Raw genomic sequence first — 14,937 nt, 5'->3', positions numbered from 1 at the left:
TATTGTTCCCATCAGAAGAAAACACCTCCTCATGTCAAACTACTGATGTTGAGTGTCTGTTTGGAGTTTTTTCATCTTGTTAGAATCCAACGTTCTTCCACCACACGTACACTGACACACCACCATCGCATCTATCACACGTCTCCTACCGCTTCCCCAGGGTTACATATTACACAGTATAATGTTGTATCCTTCTCCTCCTCCCCATGTACTTAACCTTGTATCTCACCTGTGTGTTTTGTGTGAGTCAACAAAGATAACAGCCAGAGAAATCCTTGCCTCAGTGGCCGGACGCTGCAGGGTTCGGCCGTTCTGTGGATGTATACGGAGGAGGCAGAGGACTCATGGGAAAACATCTCTGTGGAAATGAAGCATCATCCACCTTTGTGTGTCAGTTCTACCTCCTCTTCCCAGCTGCTTTTACACCTACGTCGTCCTCCACCCTCGTCCGTCCCAGTCCTGTTGCTCTCTTCCTCCTCCTCCTTCTCCATCCTCCTCCCTCCTCTGCGCTTCACATCAAAGAGAAAAAACATAAATACAGTGGATGTGTCTTTTAGATGTGGTGCAAATTTAACAGAGCGGAGAGAGTTAGAACTATCGGAGGGTTGTAGTTTTAAATCTTCTTTCGATTTTCAGATTATGTAACATTACGTAACTGCATCTAACTGTAAGAACATTTGGGAGGTGCGCGACCTTGTGCTTGTTGTAATAATCTTTGACAAATCTTTGATTTCAGTGCCCCTGACATTTCACCAAGAAACAGTGTGCATTGAGTACAATGAGTACAATGCACACTGGGTTGAGAAGCCTGACAGTTTCGAAGACAAAAGGCCAACACAACATTGAATACCTGTTCTTTGAAGATAAACATGTTGGAATTAATTGGGATGTTTATATGAGCCTTGGGATTATGGCTTTAATATACAGCTTTATGGAAAAACAGCACTGATGCATGTACCAGGATGACTATTGATTGATTTATATTGTGCGTCAGTTTTTGTCTGTTGAATGCTTGCTGAGAAAAAAAAGGAAACATAACATCTTAGAAAAGAGGAATCCCCCTGTTTTCACTTCTTCCATGTCTTTGCTCTCTCTGCTTTTTCTCTTTTATCATTATTTATCTCTGAGCTGCCACTTGCACACAACAGTCTCCTGTGACAACCACACCCATTATTTTAGTCCAGTAATTCTTGAAGTGACAATTTGCTACAATCAGAACACAATTGTTGGAGAACCACATGTTGTACCCGAATATCAAGAGACCGATTCACCTCAAGAGTTCAACGCTGCTTCTCTTAAAAGCAAATCATGAGGAAAATTGTAGGTTTAGGAGCCAGAGAGAGAGAAAGAAAGAAAGGAAGGGTGGAAAAAAGTGAGGAGCGCTGTTTGGTTTCTAAGCAACAGTTAACGCTGGGTGCAGCGAGAGCTGCAGGGTGGGTTCCTGAGTTCCCATGTTTCTGCCTTCGTCTCCACATTCTCTTCCTGAGGAATTTGACCCGCCTGACCTCTCTGAATATGTCTGGATTTACCCTCCCCTCCGACACACAATCACAGCCCACTGTAATCGAAAACCTTTATGAGAGCAAATCTTACTCACTCTTTTATTGCCTGTTCATTGCAGAGGTAGCCTCGGTCACAAAGTCATGTGTGCTGTAGCCAACATGCAGGCTGAGCTTAATGGATCTTTTGATACAATTTTGCACCCACTGTTTTCTGCTGTGTCGTGGCAAATGAAGGTGTGCAACAGGCTGCATGCACTCACGGTTCAACTAAGGACTCGGACACAAAAAAAACCATTTTGAATCTACGTCAACCATTAGTGGAAATGTAACAGTCTAAAAATGTCGTCTTAGCTGAAGCTCAGCACACTTAAAAACAGCAAGAAATCGCTGTGCATGAACAAAGAGATAGTCATGAAGAGAAGAGACACTGAGATTATGCAAAGAACTATACAACATAACAAAAAACAGAAGGAAAACTCTGAGGAAAAAAATGCTATAATAATAGTTGCTTGTACATACTCCTGTCAAACAGAAATGCTTATTAACAGTCACAGATTGCATTCAGTAGGACAAGAAAATAATGTCTCCATAAAACTCTATTGAAAACTCTCCTGCAGCTGCAATTCACAGCTCAACAATATGCCATATAAGGAGATGCTTAGTAACTGATTGAAAGGAAGGCAGAATTACTCTCCTGTTACCCCTACACAGACAGAGCACTTTACTAGGAGCACATGTACACCTGCAATTATCAAATCATCCAATCATGTGGCGGCAGTGCCATGCATAAAATCATAAATTGACCATTTTCATGGCAGACATTTTGATTGGTCACAGTAGGGAAAGTACAGGTGCCCGCTTCCAGTAAGTCTCCCAGTGAACAAACATGCACGCAAGCAGGACCTTCCAGGTGAAGAAGGCAGCCAACATTAATACATGTTAGCTCGTGTTCATATTAAAAAGGCAAAAAGTTATTACGTGACTTTCCAAGCACCACAGCGTAGATTGTAGAAAAACAAAACATCTTCAGATTGAAAAGTATTGTAGATGAGAAAGGTCAGAGGCCAGATAAGTTGGAGCTACGCTAACGTGGATAACCACTCTTAACCGATGTGTGCATAGAGTCACCAAAACTGGTCGACAGAGGTGATTCACTGAAGTCACTGCATAAATGGTAAAATATTAGTTTCAGTATCACCAAATGTTATCCAAACCGTGTGTACTGTGTTCACTGCCTCAGAAAAGGAAATAAGGGCCTGGTCCATGCAACGTTATGACAGTGTCTCTGCCTGTCCTCGTCACCGCACAGTTGGTCTGAACAGTAAGGGCTAGTTACCAGCTACCAGTGAGGCTAAAGATACTCAGCCTAAAACCCGAGGTCTTCTTACTTCAGTTAGGAGCCACAGATCTGGAAAAGTAACAATGCATGCAATACGCTTTGTGTGATAAGTTTTCCCAAATGCTTGCAACTTCTATCTTCTCTTCCTTTCTCTGGCTACATCTACACAATTATTTGTTTTCAAAACACAAAATCTTTGTGACCGATGTGAACGACCTTAGCCAGAGATCAATCCAACATGGATAATGAAATACAGGTTTTGCTGAGTGTTGTTGTCAATGCTAGCAGCATTTTTGCAGTTAATATTCTTTATCTTATAATAATAAATGTGCAAAAGGAAAGCTATTTTGGAAATAAATTGCGATAATTCCCATGTTTTGGGTGAGGTTTGGAATAACTGGTGAGATAATTTTATCAATGAAGTTGATAAAAGTAGTTGAAAGACTGCACCCGGATGTGGAGGCAGCGACAAAGAAAGCTTGTAAATCTGTTGAAGGTAGAGTGCAGGTTCAACCATCTGAGTGACGAGGGAAGTCCCTGGAAAACGACTAATGCATTTAGACTATACTGTCATGTCGAGGCCATCATTGTATTTCTGGGTCTAAACCACATCAACCCACTGAAGACAGAGCCCACAAACTTCTACCAAACACACAGGATGCCACAATTAACTGTAATCACACACAAAAAAATTGGTTTTCATTCAAAAACTCAACCATGCCCTGACTGTCAATAATCGGTTTCGTAGCCACGTCAGCTAAAATACAAAATAGTGTGATGAAATAAATGAACTAAAGGTTCAGTCACGTCGCTGGTCATTTTGAGACATTACTGCATTAAAGCATGAAAGTTAACAGGTCACTCTTGTATATGTTGCATTTTCAAAAGCTTATTATTACAATTTTGTATCTCTGTAGCATAGCACAGTGGTTACAATGTCACTCATTACATTTTGTCTCTGCCTCAGACAAGAAACCATTTTCTGATGCCCTGTTAACATGCCCGAGCGGCCATGGAGGTAAATGAGCAGATCAGGAGTCCAGGAGGGGTTTCAGACAAAGCTTCATTTATTTTTACATTCTAACACCACACCGAAGGTTTGCCATCACCTACCAGTTCCCACCAGTCTCCTACACAAACACACTGAGCTCCTTATATACACATTTCCTCGCTCAAATTATCCTAGACCTACCATCTACAGGTAAGTGTACATATCCACAATTAAAATGTACACTAAATATTTACATTATTTCCCTAACCCCAAAATATCCATAATAATTTACAGTCCTGTAAATAAAGGAAATTACCAATACATAATTTATCTAAATAAACAGAGCAACACATATCTTGACTTCCCCTCTACCCACTTCCTGAGGTTGGTACTTCCCGGAACTATAAATGATGCTTGAGCCCCCGGGGAACTATTTTGCCTGAACACCCTGGGAAGAAAGAAACAGGCAGAGGTGAGTTGTTGCTAATATTTAAATTAACATTTATCTTTAGCTTGCCAATATATATACTCTGTTGTTCTGCCACATACCTAATTAGACATTATCACAATCTATCTGTTCAATCAGTCACTCACTGGACTTGTCTATTTGTTTGTTCCCAGGGAGACGAAAAGGAACAACCCTCCTCTGACTGTATCACTCATTCTACTCTGTTACTCGACCTCCTTCTTTGTCACGGCACCTTGTACGTCTCTCTGATGACAGTGGTTTTGATAAGATGTCAGTATTTGACATCATGTGAATTTGAGTAGGCTGCCTGTTGGGAAACCCATGCCTTCGAACATTTCGGGGAATAGGTAACGCAGATGACGAGGTAATTCATTTTTGAAAATAATTTAATTTCACTTCATACGATTACTTATTGATCTTTATATCGATCCATATAGATCCATTTGAACTTTCAAACCATAAATGTGGCAGCATTTAGTTAAGTCTGATATGCTACCTGATATTAAGAATGATGTCCTTTTCACCTCAACCACGTTAACATAGCGAACTGATCAAAATATCATTATAAATTCTATAAATCCAAGATGACATCAAATAGCATTAAAGAATTGCAGAACGGAGCGTCCCTATTTAAAAAAAAAAAAAAAAAAAAAAAAAAAATCTTCTAATACTGTGCATGTGTCACCAAGTTCGATTTTAGATTTTGCATTTAAACTTGATGCAGGGAACCCGACTGTGCTGTGAGGTGCACACAGCGCACCACGGATTGCTTCTACATCCACTTGTTTCTTCAACTATAGAGACCATTCGGGTTTACGTCAGTGACATCTTAACAGGACCTCTTGTCCTAATCAATACGCTGATTTATACAAATCAGCAGAAAGCGGGATATGAAGCTAATTCCCATGTGCATTTCTCTAGTGGAACTGTGATTTATAAAAGGAACATTGTGTGCTGGTTTGCGGGTGCATGGTTTTATAAAAAAAATATTTTTGATATAAGCTTTTGCCTTTTGTGCACATATACACTTTTACTATGGATTATATGACTGTATTACATATGATAAAGTAAATCCAGTACAGAACCCGATGGTTCTTAATACAGTGCTCGCTGAGTGTGTGTGTGTGTGTGTGTGTGTGTGTGTGTGTGTGTGTGTGTGTGTGTGTGTGTGTGTGTGTGTGTGTGTGTGTGTGTGTCAGAGAAAAAAAAAAGTGTGTATTTGCTTGTGCATGTTTGCTATGGGGTGAAACATGGAGGTGTATGGGGGATGATCAGACAGAAGGCCATCTGAGAGCACGGCACACACTCCATCTGGACACTGTGAAAAAGAGTGTGAAAGAAGAAGAAGAAGAAAGAGACACACAGAAAAGCAGAAAGAGAGGGAGAGAAAATTAGATTATAATCTTGAATTTCAAAAAGCAACCTGTAATATTTCCAACAAGGTTCTCCTATTAACCAGTGATTTTAATTTTATTTATGGTTTGCACCATATCCATCTGCACAAGGTGATCAATTCACCACTGTTTGTGAAACAGTGACACTCATATAGAAGAAGATTCACACGCACAAATTTAAATTAACCTTTATTCCTGAATTTGGCCGTTATCCACTGAGGCATCAAAATCATGCAGGTGTCAAAGAGAAGAAATCCGAATTCTGCTTCCATAGAACTCAAATAATGCTTTTAAGGGAGACAAAAAAACTTAAGGTATTTCTTAAATGGCTGGTGGAGAAGCCACAGCTGCGCTCGGGTCTTTCGTGACCCGTTTTCACAGCCATTTTGATGCAACGAAAGACCCGAGTACAGCAGGAAGATTAAAAGGAATTATTGAAACATATACAACAGGGTAACGAAGCATCACTGTTACCAATTCTCCAAACAGTATTTATGAGATGATGTTGTACATTACATTACATTTCATTTCATTTCATTTCATTCAGCTGACGCTTTTATCCAAAGCGACTTACAATTTCAACCACGAGGGTACAAAACCCAGAACAACAAGAATCAAGAAAATACAATTTCTTCAAGAAAGCCAAACTACAAAGTGCTATCAGTAAGTTCCATTTTAAGCTACTAAAGTTCTACTATTCAAGGTAAAGTATAATAGTTATATAGTATAACATTGATTGCTTAGAATTGCCAAATAGAGAACACGGTTTTATTAAATGTATTTATTGTTTAAGTGTAGGTTTGCTGGGAATCATGTGCACAGCAGGGACACTGGGTTGTTCCTTTGTGTTCTCCCTGGGAACAAATAAAGACATTTACATTGAGTGAGTGATTGAACAGACTGCATGCTCTTGAGTATTTAATTAGTCATGAGGCAGAGCAGCAAAGTAAATCTATTGCCAAGCTAAAGATGTAAAAGTGCTTAAATATTGCAACAAATTACCTCCACCTGTTTCCTCTTCCCAGGTTGTTCCGACAAAATAGTTTTATAACCTGCTACTATGAAACTGTTCTTGTTACAGTTTTAATATTGTCTACTCCCATATGGCAGAAACTAGCTATTTTTTTTTTTTTTTAAAGAGTCCTCACCTTAGTTTCAGTGCCCAAAACCTTTCTGCACATCTGGACAAAAATGTACTTTATCAACTGCACAGACTGAAATTTGAAAAGTTTTTTTTTTGTTTTTGTTGCTTGTATGTTTTGTATTTGTTTTAACTATGTCCACTGTTTCAGTGAGTGAAAGTAATTTTGGTCTTCTTTGTATGATGAGAGTGAAAAGACATCAGCAGTAAACCCTCCAAAAAAGGTCACTGGATATGTGAAAAGTAAAAGACAAATCAACAGATGTTAGAAAAATTACTCAGAGGCTGTATTCAAAATCAAACATATTGGACATTTATTCTTGCAAGAAGGAGCAAATACATGTACACTCAAAGAAGGATGTCCAACATTGCTCAACATCTCTCCTCTGTAGTTCAGCTTATATAAAGTATGACAAACAGTTGACAGTCACCCCCACTTCCTCTGTATATCTGATTTTGTAGATAGTACTGAGTGAGGTCGTAGGTCACAAGATAAAGGTACAGAGACGTTGTAACTGAGACTATACAACCATGTTGTGCAACAGATAGACCAACATTTGACAAGTATGATGAGTTCGTTATTTTTCCATCAACAGACGACCAAAGTCATCATAATCCATCCTCTGAGGAACGTAACTGTATTTTCAAAATGTAATGCAGCAAAACAAAAATATCAATGTCATGGTACCGATAGATTTAAAGTGATAGAATTCACCGCAGTCCTTATGATTCATCCTGCAGGGATCATGAATGATTGTACAAAATTGCATGGCAATTCTTTCTATTGTGTTGCTGAGGAGATTCCTGCCTGGAACAAAGTGGAGGCCCGAACAATAGACCAGACTAAACAAGTGACATTGCCATCCCCCCCAAAAAACCAAGATGATCGGACTTAAAACTGTGTATGTTGTATTTACATGAATACATAAGAGGTCAGTAGTCGTATCGCCAGGTAAGGCATAATTATTAAGGTAAGAGCAGATGACAAGGGGAGGGATGTTCCCTTTTCTGTTCTCTCTATAGTGTTCATTTCCTAAGATATTACGGATCACTTCTGTTGCTCAGTGTGGATACGATCTCTGTTCACAGGGAGGGTGCTGAACAGTCATTTCAGAGATGCTCGGTTTTGAACTGAACATGTATGCACCATCAGAAGCATAGGAAAGAGATCTTCTGCTTTTTCCTGCCTCACCACTGGGTCCACTTCCATCTCAGTTAAAAGTATTCACATTGATGATGTTGATCATATACAGTTTGCATATGATCATTATCATCGATTTGAATACCTTTCACCTTCGCCACCATAAATCCATCCATTCATCCGTTTTCTTCCGCTGATCACGGTTGTAGCAGGTCGAGCAAGTTAGCCCAGACTTCCTTCTCCCTCCAATGTTTTCTAGCTCCTCCTGGGGAAAACCAAGGCGTTCCCAGGCAAGATGAGACATATAATCTCTACAGCATGTTCTGGGCCTGACCCAGGGTCTCCAACAGGTTGGGTGTGCCCGGAAATCCTCCAGGGGGAGGCGCCCATTAGGCATCCTGATCAGATGACTGAGCTGACTTCTTTCGATGGACAAACTCCTTCAATTCAGACATCCCATTCCTGACTGGAGGGAACCATCCATATACAGTATATAATGTATGTATGGTGTATATACTGTATATATACACACACACACACACACACACACACACACACACACACACACACACACACACACACACACTGTAAATTGATGGATCTGATGAGCCTAAAACATGAGAATGGAAATGTTCTCATCTTTAAAAATCTATGACCTTGTGAAGAAAGAGTGGAAACACAGAAAACCAACTCTATCTCTTAATTGTTTTAAGTTCAGTTGTTTTGTGGGTCAGAACACACGTGCAAGTTATTTGCTTATTAACCACACACACACTGAAATTGCATAATCTTAACTCTTGCAAACTCATACACACATCATTGCAGAGGTGTTGAGAGGGCTGACCTGTGGCCTTATAATCAGTGCTCAATGCGCTCCAGTGTGTTATATAAGGGAGCAGCGAGTGCTAGTCAAATCCTCCTACAGATGCCTGAGCAGTCACGACTAACGCGGATGTTCTCCATCCATCCACTCAGCCTGGCTAACGCAGACTTCACCTTAGCCTCTGCTCCTCAGTCCCACACAAATACACACATCCACTGCATGGACACACACGCACATAAAGGTATAAACTTTTGAATGTGTAATTGTGCAAAAATTCCCACACATATTTAAAAAGTGCATCTGTTCATTTACATACTGTAAAGAAAAAAAATATCCTACAAATTAAATAAAAGTATTTATAAGATGGCGTTTATGAACTTGGTGTGGAGAATATGAAGAAGAAGGGTGAAAGGAGGAGCAAAATTAAATGAGACAGATCCAAAATCAAAGCACTTATCCTCCAAAATGTTAGAGGACGAACACCTTCGGTGCTAAATGCTCCTGCTTTTGGATATAGTACATGATCTGATCAAATACAGCTCATTCTACAAATCCCAGAAGCCCCCTATCTGTTTAGATGTTTTTTTTTCCGGTCTCGAGGAAAGGGTTATTTCACTGTGGACCTGTGAGAAAGCCTTTGGGACCTCAGCACCTCAGGCTCTGAGAAGCCTGTGGCTGAGAATAGCAGGCAGATCCTACCCACCATCTGATGTTCTCATGCAGCGCTGTCTGCAGGGAGAGAGATGAACTCTGATGAATAAATATGAAGATAACCTGCACCTCTGCTGCACTTTTTTTTCTTCCCATACCCCATATGGTTCTACTGAAGAGAAGGCTAAAGGAAAAAAAAAACTCAGATTTTCAAAAGAAGCCTCGGGGCCATCGTGCTTATCTGTGTGCTTGTGCATGTGCTGGTTTGTGTGTGTGCGTTTGTTTGTGTATGTGTGTATCTAACTGTCTTTCTTTGTGTGCCACCATCTGAATGCGTGCATACACATTATTGTGTAGTGTGTGTGTGTGTGTGTGTGTGTGTGTGTGTGTGTATGTTCGTGTGTGTGCGTGTGTGTATGTTCGAGTGCGTGTGCGTGTGTGTGTGGGCGGTACTGTGTAGGAGTGTGCAGTAGCTTTTTGACAGAGCCTCCAGTAGCATGTATTTGTGAATCTTTTGTTTTATTCTCCATCTTCTATTCAGCTCGGCAGTAATCACACCTAGCAGTGCTGCGCAAGTGCTGGTGCCCTTGAATGAGGAGAAAGAAAAAGACCTCTTTAAAGACTCGTTTTCACAGGTCATTCTTCCTCTGTCAGTAATGATGGTCAGTTTGTATATATTTATTATTAGAACAAATTTCTTTAAATTAAAAAACGTTTAAAAAGTAACCATAAAACAGTCCACATTATCTCAGAAATAATCACAAATATGAGCTGGTGAAATCTGTTTTGAATATGAAAATACTTTCATATCAACTGTGGCTGTCAGTGGCACGGCGCTGGCTGAATAGGAAAGAGGTGTGGGTGGGGGATCGATCCAGTCAGGGCCAAACTCTTCACTGTTTTGACTATCAGCAGGCCTACAGTGACAGGGGGAACGAGACAAAACAAAGTGCTGCTACAGTGTTTTACAGGAAGACAAAGAGACAAACTACATGTATAAACAAGTAAAAGGCTGGGCTTAAAACATGAATACTAACATTTATACATTATAAATCAGCTGACCACCAGACAAAATGTAGCTGATTAATCACTAAAACTACTTACAAAATGTTACGATGTTTATCTGTTTATTTCTCATTTAGTATTGTACCTTTTGAAAATGTAACACTTATTAAAACATTACTGTCCCACAATTTAATTGAAATGTTGGAAAAAATCCACAGAAACACACTTTTTATTGGATATTTTCAATGTCTCAGAATGAGACAGTGAGTGATCTGAAGTCACAGCTTAATTCCATCCATTTGCACCAGTGTTACATCATTTCTTGTTAGTACAAAATGTTTCTGAGTCTGTGTTTCACTCACATTTACTGATGAAATCCCCTAGATTATTTTAAGAGAAGAATGAAGCTCAACATATCATCACCCAGTTGTAGCAGAGAATGCTTTTTTTTTTTATGCCTCCTGTAAATGGGTCTCCCTCCTGAGATCCTTGAATGCTTGATCGACGTGCTAAATGATCCCTAAATTCACATCTGAATGTTTCACTTAAAAAAATAGAATTGAAGAACAATTAAGTAAAATCATTAATTAAAAAAACAAAAACAAAATAAGAGCCTGAGTTACTGAGAGCCAGCCTGTCCAGGGAGGTTTCCTTTCTGTAAAGTCACTGATCAGTGATTAGCAAATCCTCATTTCCTCATACAAATTTGAAATGCACAAATCAGCACATCCTTACAACATCAGGATGGTGCTTCAGACATCTCTCTATTCAGTCTCAGATTCAAGGTTCAGTCTATTGCTTCTTTAAAAAGCTTTTTCAAACATACAGAGTACAAAACAAGGTCTACAGCATAAGGACTGTTTATAAGGTTAAAATCTCCCCCTCCAGAATGAATCAGTGCTAATGCATCTCGGTTGTGTCTGTGTATTTCACAAGAAGTAACACACTGCCCATCACAGCTGTGCTGACAAAGGTGTTTTCAACCTGGGGAGCTTTGATCCAAAAATATTCCTATTTGCTTTGTGATGCTGATGATTGAGTGCAGCTTGTTCACCTTGAGGATTTCATATTAAAAATTCTGTTTGTGATCCCACCATCCACACGTGATTTTTCTCCTTCTGCACAGTAAGAATATTAGTTTCAAATGCCTTCTGCTTCTGGTGGTCCTGCATCAACTTCCCTTTGCAGATGCTGTATTTTGTATTTGTAAATGTATTTCCAACGGTTTTGTGGTCAAAGAGCTGTGATTATATTTAATAAACTCAGTGAGCAGCTGATCAAACGTTGTCCATCACAAATCACCACCTGTAGTTTGTCAGTGACTAAAATTTGACTCTGAAGGAAGAGTGTAGCCCGGCCTGGCTCCGTCAGACTGTTGCTCACAGCTTCAGTTTCCTTCACTGTGATTACAATCTAGAAAATCCTGTTTGCATTATCATTCGACCAATCAGTGACCAGTGTCTGTAGTGAAGCGTGATGTGGTAATCAAGTGTTTTTTTTCTAAATGAGGTTTAAGGCTGCTGAAATAGTTTCAGATTTAACATGAATGCTACGCCCAGTAGGACCAAATGATTCCCTACGGAGAGTATCCACAGCCATATATTAATTTTAGGTCCGGTAACACCTGGCCAGGTTTAGCTCAGAGTAATTACTTTACCACCCAACTACCCCTGAAATAATAATACAGTCTGAAAGGGATTTAATATTATGATCTGCATAATTAATCAAATAGTTTAATTGGCAACTATTTTGATAATCAACAGTCATTTTTCAATCAAAAACAACATTTATTAGTTACACATTCCCAAATGTCAAAGATTGTCTTTTCTGTTTTATTTTTATCTTTGTAACAATAAAATCTTTCTGTCAAAAATCTTTAGGTACCTAGTGTTCTTGGCCTGATTTCTGATGTTTAATAGACCAAACGATAAATCAAATAATTGAGACAATAGTTGACAGATTGGCAGCCCTAATGACATGACCATTGTCTTTGAAGAAACATGGTGATTATATGCGGGCCAGTCAAACAGAGTATGGACACGGACAAATATAGATGACCTCTGCAGCTATTATAAATCACTCAAGTACTGCAGATAACACTCCTCACGAAGCTTAACTGCACATCATGACCCAATTTTATCATCCAACACAAGTTCATTTCCTTCTTGCTTTTGAGTAAACCATAATCATTTGTGTCTCAAATGCTGGTAAATATTAGCATGAAGAGTTGTAATTAACATTCTGCAGGGGGACACGGATCTAATGTGTAATCTCAAAACTTAAATGTTTTTATATCCCAATCTGAAAGCAACATGCTGTCTTCCCTTAATTTTGTGTAGAAGGCAGCTCTGTCATCATCGTGTTCATTGTCAACAAATCAATCGATAACGGGCAGACTGATGCAGAGCAAATTGAGCATCTAGCATTTGACAGCTGACTGAAATCTGTGAAAATGAATTCAAATAAAGTAAATTCTTTCTTTAAGGTAAAAATAGACAGGCATACCGGCACACAGATATGAAACAACAGCATCAAGTGTAACTGCCCACAGGTAGCGTTATTTCAAAAATAATGTTATGCCTGGGTTTCTTTATGCCTGTTAGTGGTAATAGGTTAATCAAGGTCATAAAAAATATTATTTTCTAGATGCCATAAGGTGTACTGAGGCAAGGTTTTGACATGTATCATCCTAAAAGACCTTTATGGTCATAAAAAAGTGCCTGTGGAATTAGCTGTCTACATGATTACACTGCATCACCTTTATGTCTCAGTTTTATGGCATTGGGGGAGATATATATTCCACACAATTAATCATACAAATATTGTTGTGTGTGTGTGGCAGTAAACGTCACAGACAGCAGTTTATGAGATCAGAGACAAAGAGAGAGACACACAGACGGTGCCCCATGTAGAGAGGGGAGAAGTCAATGGTGTGTTGTGTAATAATGGGAGCATATTTCTGCCTCATTTGGGCTGACAAAACTGGCAGGATGTCAGCTTCTCTCAGCTTCCACACTTTGATGCATCCGATCTGTGTGACACCTTAGAGACACTACCTTCTACCGAAACACTCATCCAGGCAAATGTGCTTGTGTATACTCAGGCTTGTGCCTATCAGGCCTGCTCTATGCAACAGCGATGATACTGACCATGAAGAAGAGTGATGAGGAGGTCACAGAAATATGAAGCTCCTGACAAAGCATGTGAAAGGAAAGAAAATTGACGCCTCAGACACACATGCTCTTTAAAAGCCAGAGAACATTGGTGAGCTCAAGGCCTTCGATACAGAGAGGCCTTATGACTGTGTAGGTGGCGGGGCCGAGCGGCAGCGTGTTGGTAGGCAGGGAAGAGATATATTGGCAGCGGGAGTGCTGGAGATCGGCAATTACCAGGACTTTTGCACTGACAGTTTTTTTTCTTTAGTGCTTAGCCAAAGGTGTTCTGAGTTAATTTCACCTACCTATGTCACCTAGCCCACCACCCCCACACATCCCATAATAATCTTCTCCATTGGGGGACAAAGCAGACTGGGTGCGCCACACAGGAAGGGGAGGTACTGATTTACTGTCAGCTGCTGATGGCTCGGAGCAGAGCGGGTACCGTTGAGTAATGGTCACGCTGGATGCTTTGTCGAGGTTTTGGGCAGGATGAGATGCAGACAGAACGAGATGAAAACAAGATGAGATGAAAGGAGCCTCACCTGTGACGAGACAGCAGCCACAGACATTAGTCATGACACGTCTGCTTCTTTAAATTCATGAACTTTGGTATGATCCCAATTTGTTGTTTTTTGTTAAAGTTATGAATGTCTGTAACAGACCTCTTACTTGATTTGAAAAAATGATCTGGTGTGCACATGAGGAGCTCCTTCTTGTGCTTGTTTGTCTGTTTGATCAGCACATCGTTAAGGTGAGGCTGTTATCAAATGCTAAGAGGTTAATTCAGTTTCTCTGCTCATCATTCTCAAAAATGAAACAATACTGAAGATGGTGGTGGTGTTGGTGTGAGGATTACACATTTTTTTTAGGAAGAGCCAGGCGTTGATATTCAACTAAACCATTTATCTGCAAAGATGAAGTAACTTGAATGAAGCAAGAAAAGGAAAAAAAAACAAAAAAAAATAGGAAGTGATTAAGAGACAGACACATGTGAATGTAACTGCAATGGCTCTTTGCTTTCATAAACTTCAATTTGTAGACTGACACTGAAACAGATACAGTCATACTCTGTAGACCTGACCCCATGCTTCTAGAAGTTTGCAGCTTGGTATAATCTGTAATTACTTTGTGTGGCTCCCTGCTGATTTGTGTAAATGTGTTTCTTGATAATTCTGTAAAACAATGCATTTACATTTATATTCATAAGCAGAAAAATGTAGTTTGTAAAGTTCTGAAGTGTCCTACGGTTTTGAGTTTCCCTCGCACCTCTGGTGTCCTTACAGTACGTATATTGGTTGGTCAGGTGTCAATGTGTTGCTAGCC

Source organism: Embiotoca jacksoni, unplaced genomic scaffold (assembly GCF_022577435.1).
Source record: "Embiotoca jacksoni isolate LCO1_2020_lvr unplaced genomic scaffold, fEmbJac1.0.p SCAF_2, whole genome shotgun sequence".
NCBI lineage: Eukaryota > Metazoa > Chordata > Actinopteri > Embiotocidae > Embiotoca > Embiotoca jacksoni.
The sequence above is the reverse complement of the archived record's forward strand: the minus strand, read 5'-3'. Positions refer to the sequence as shown.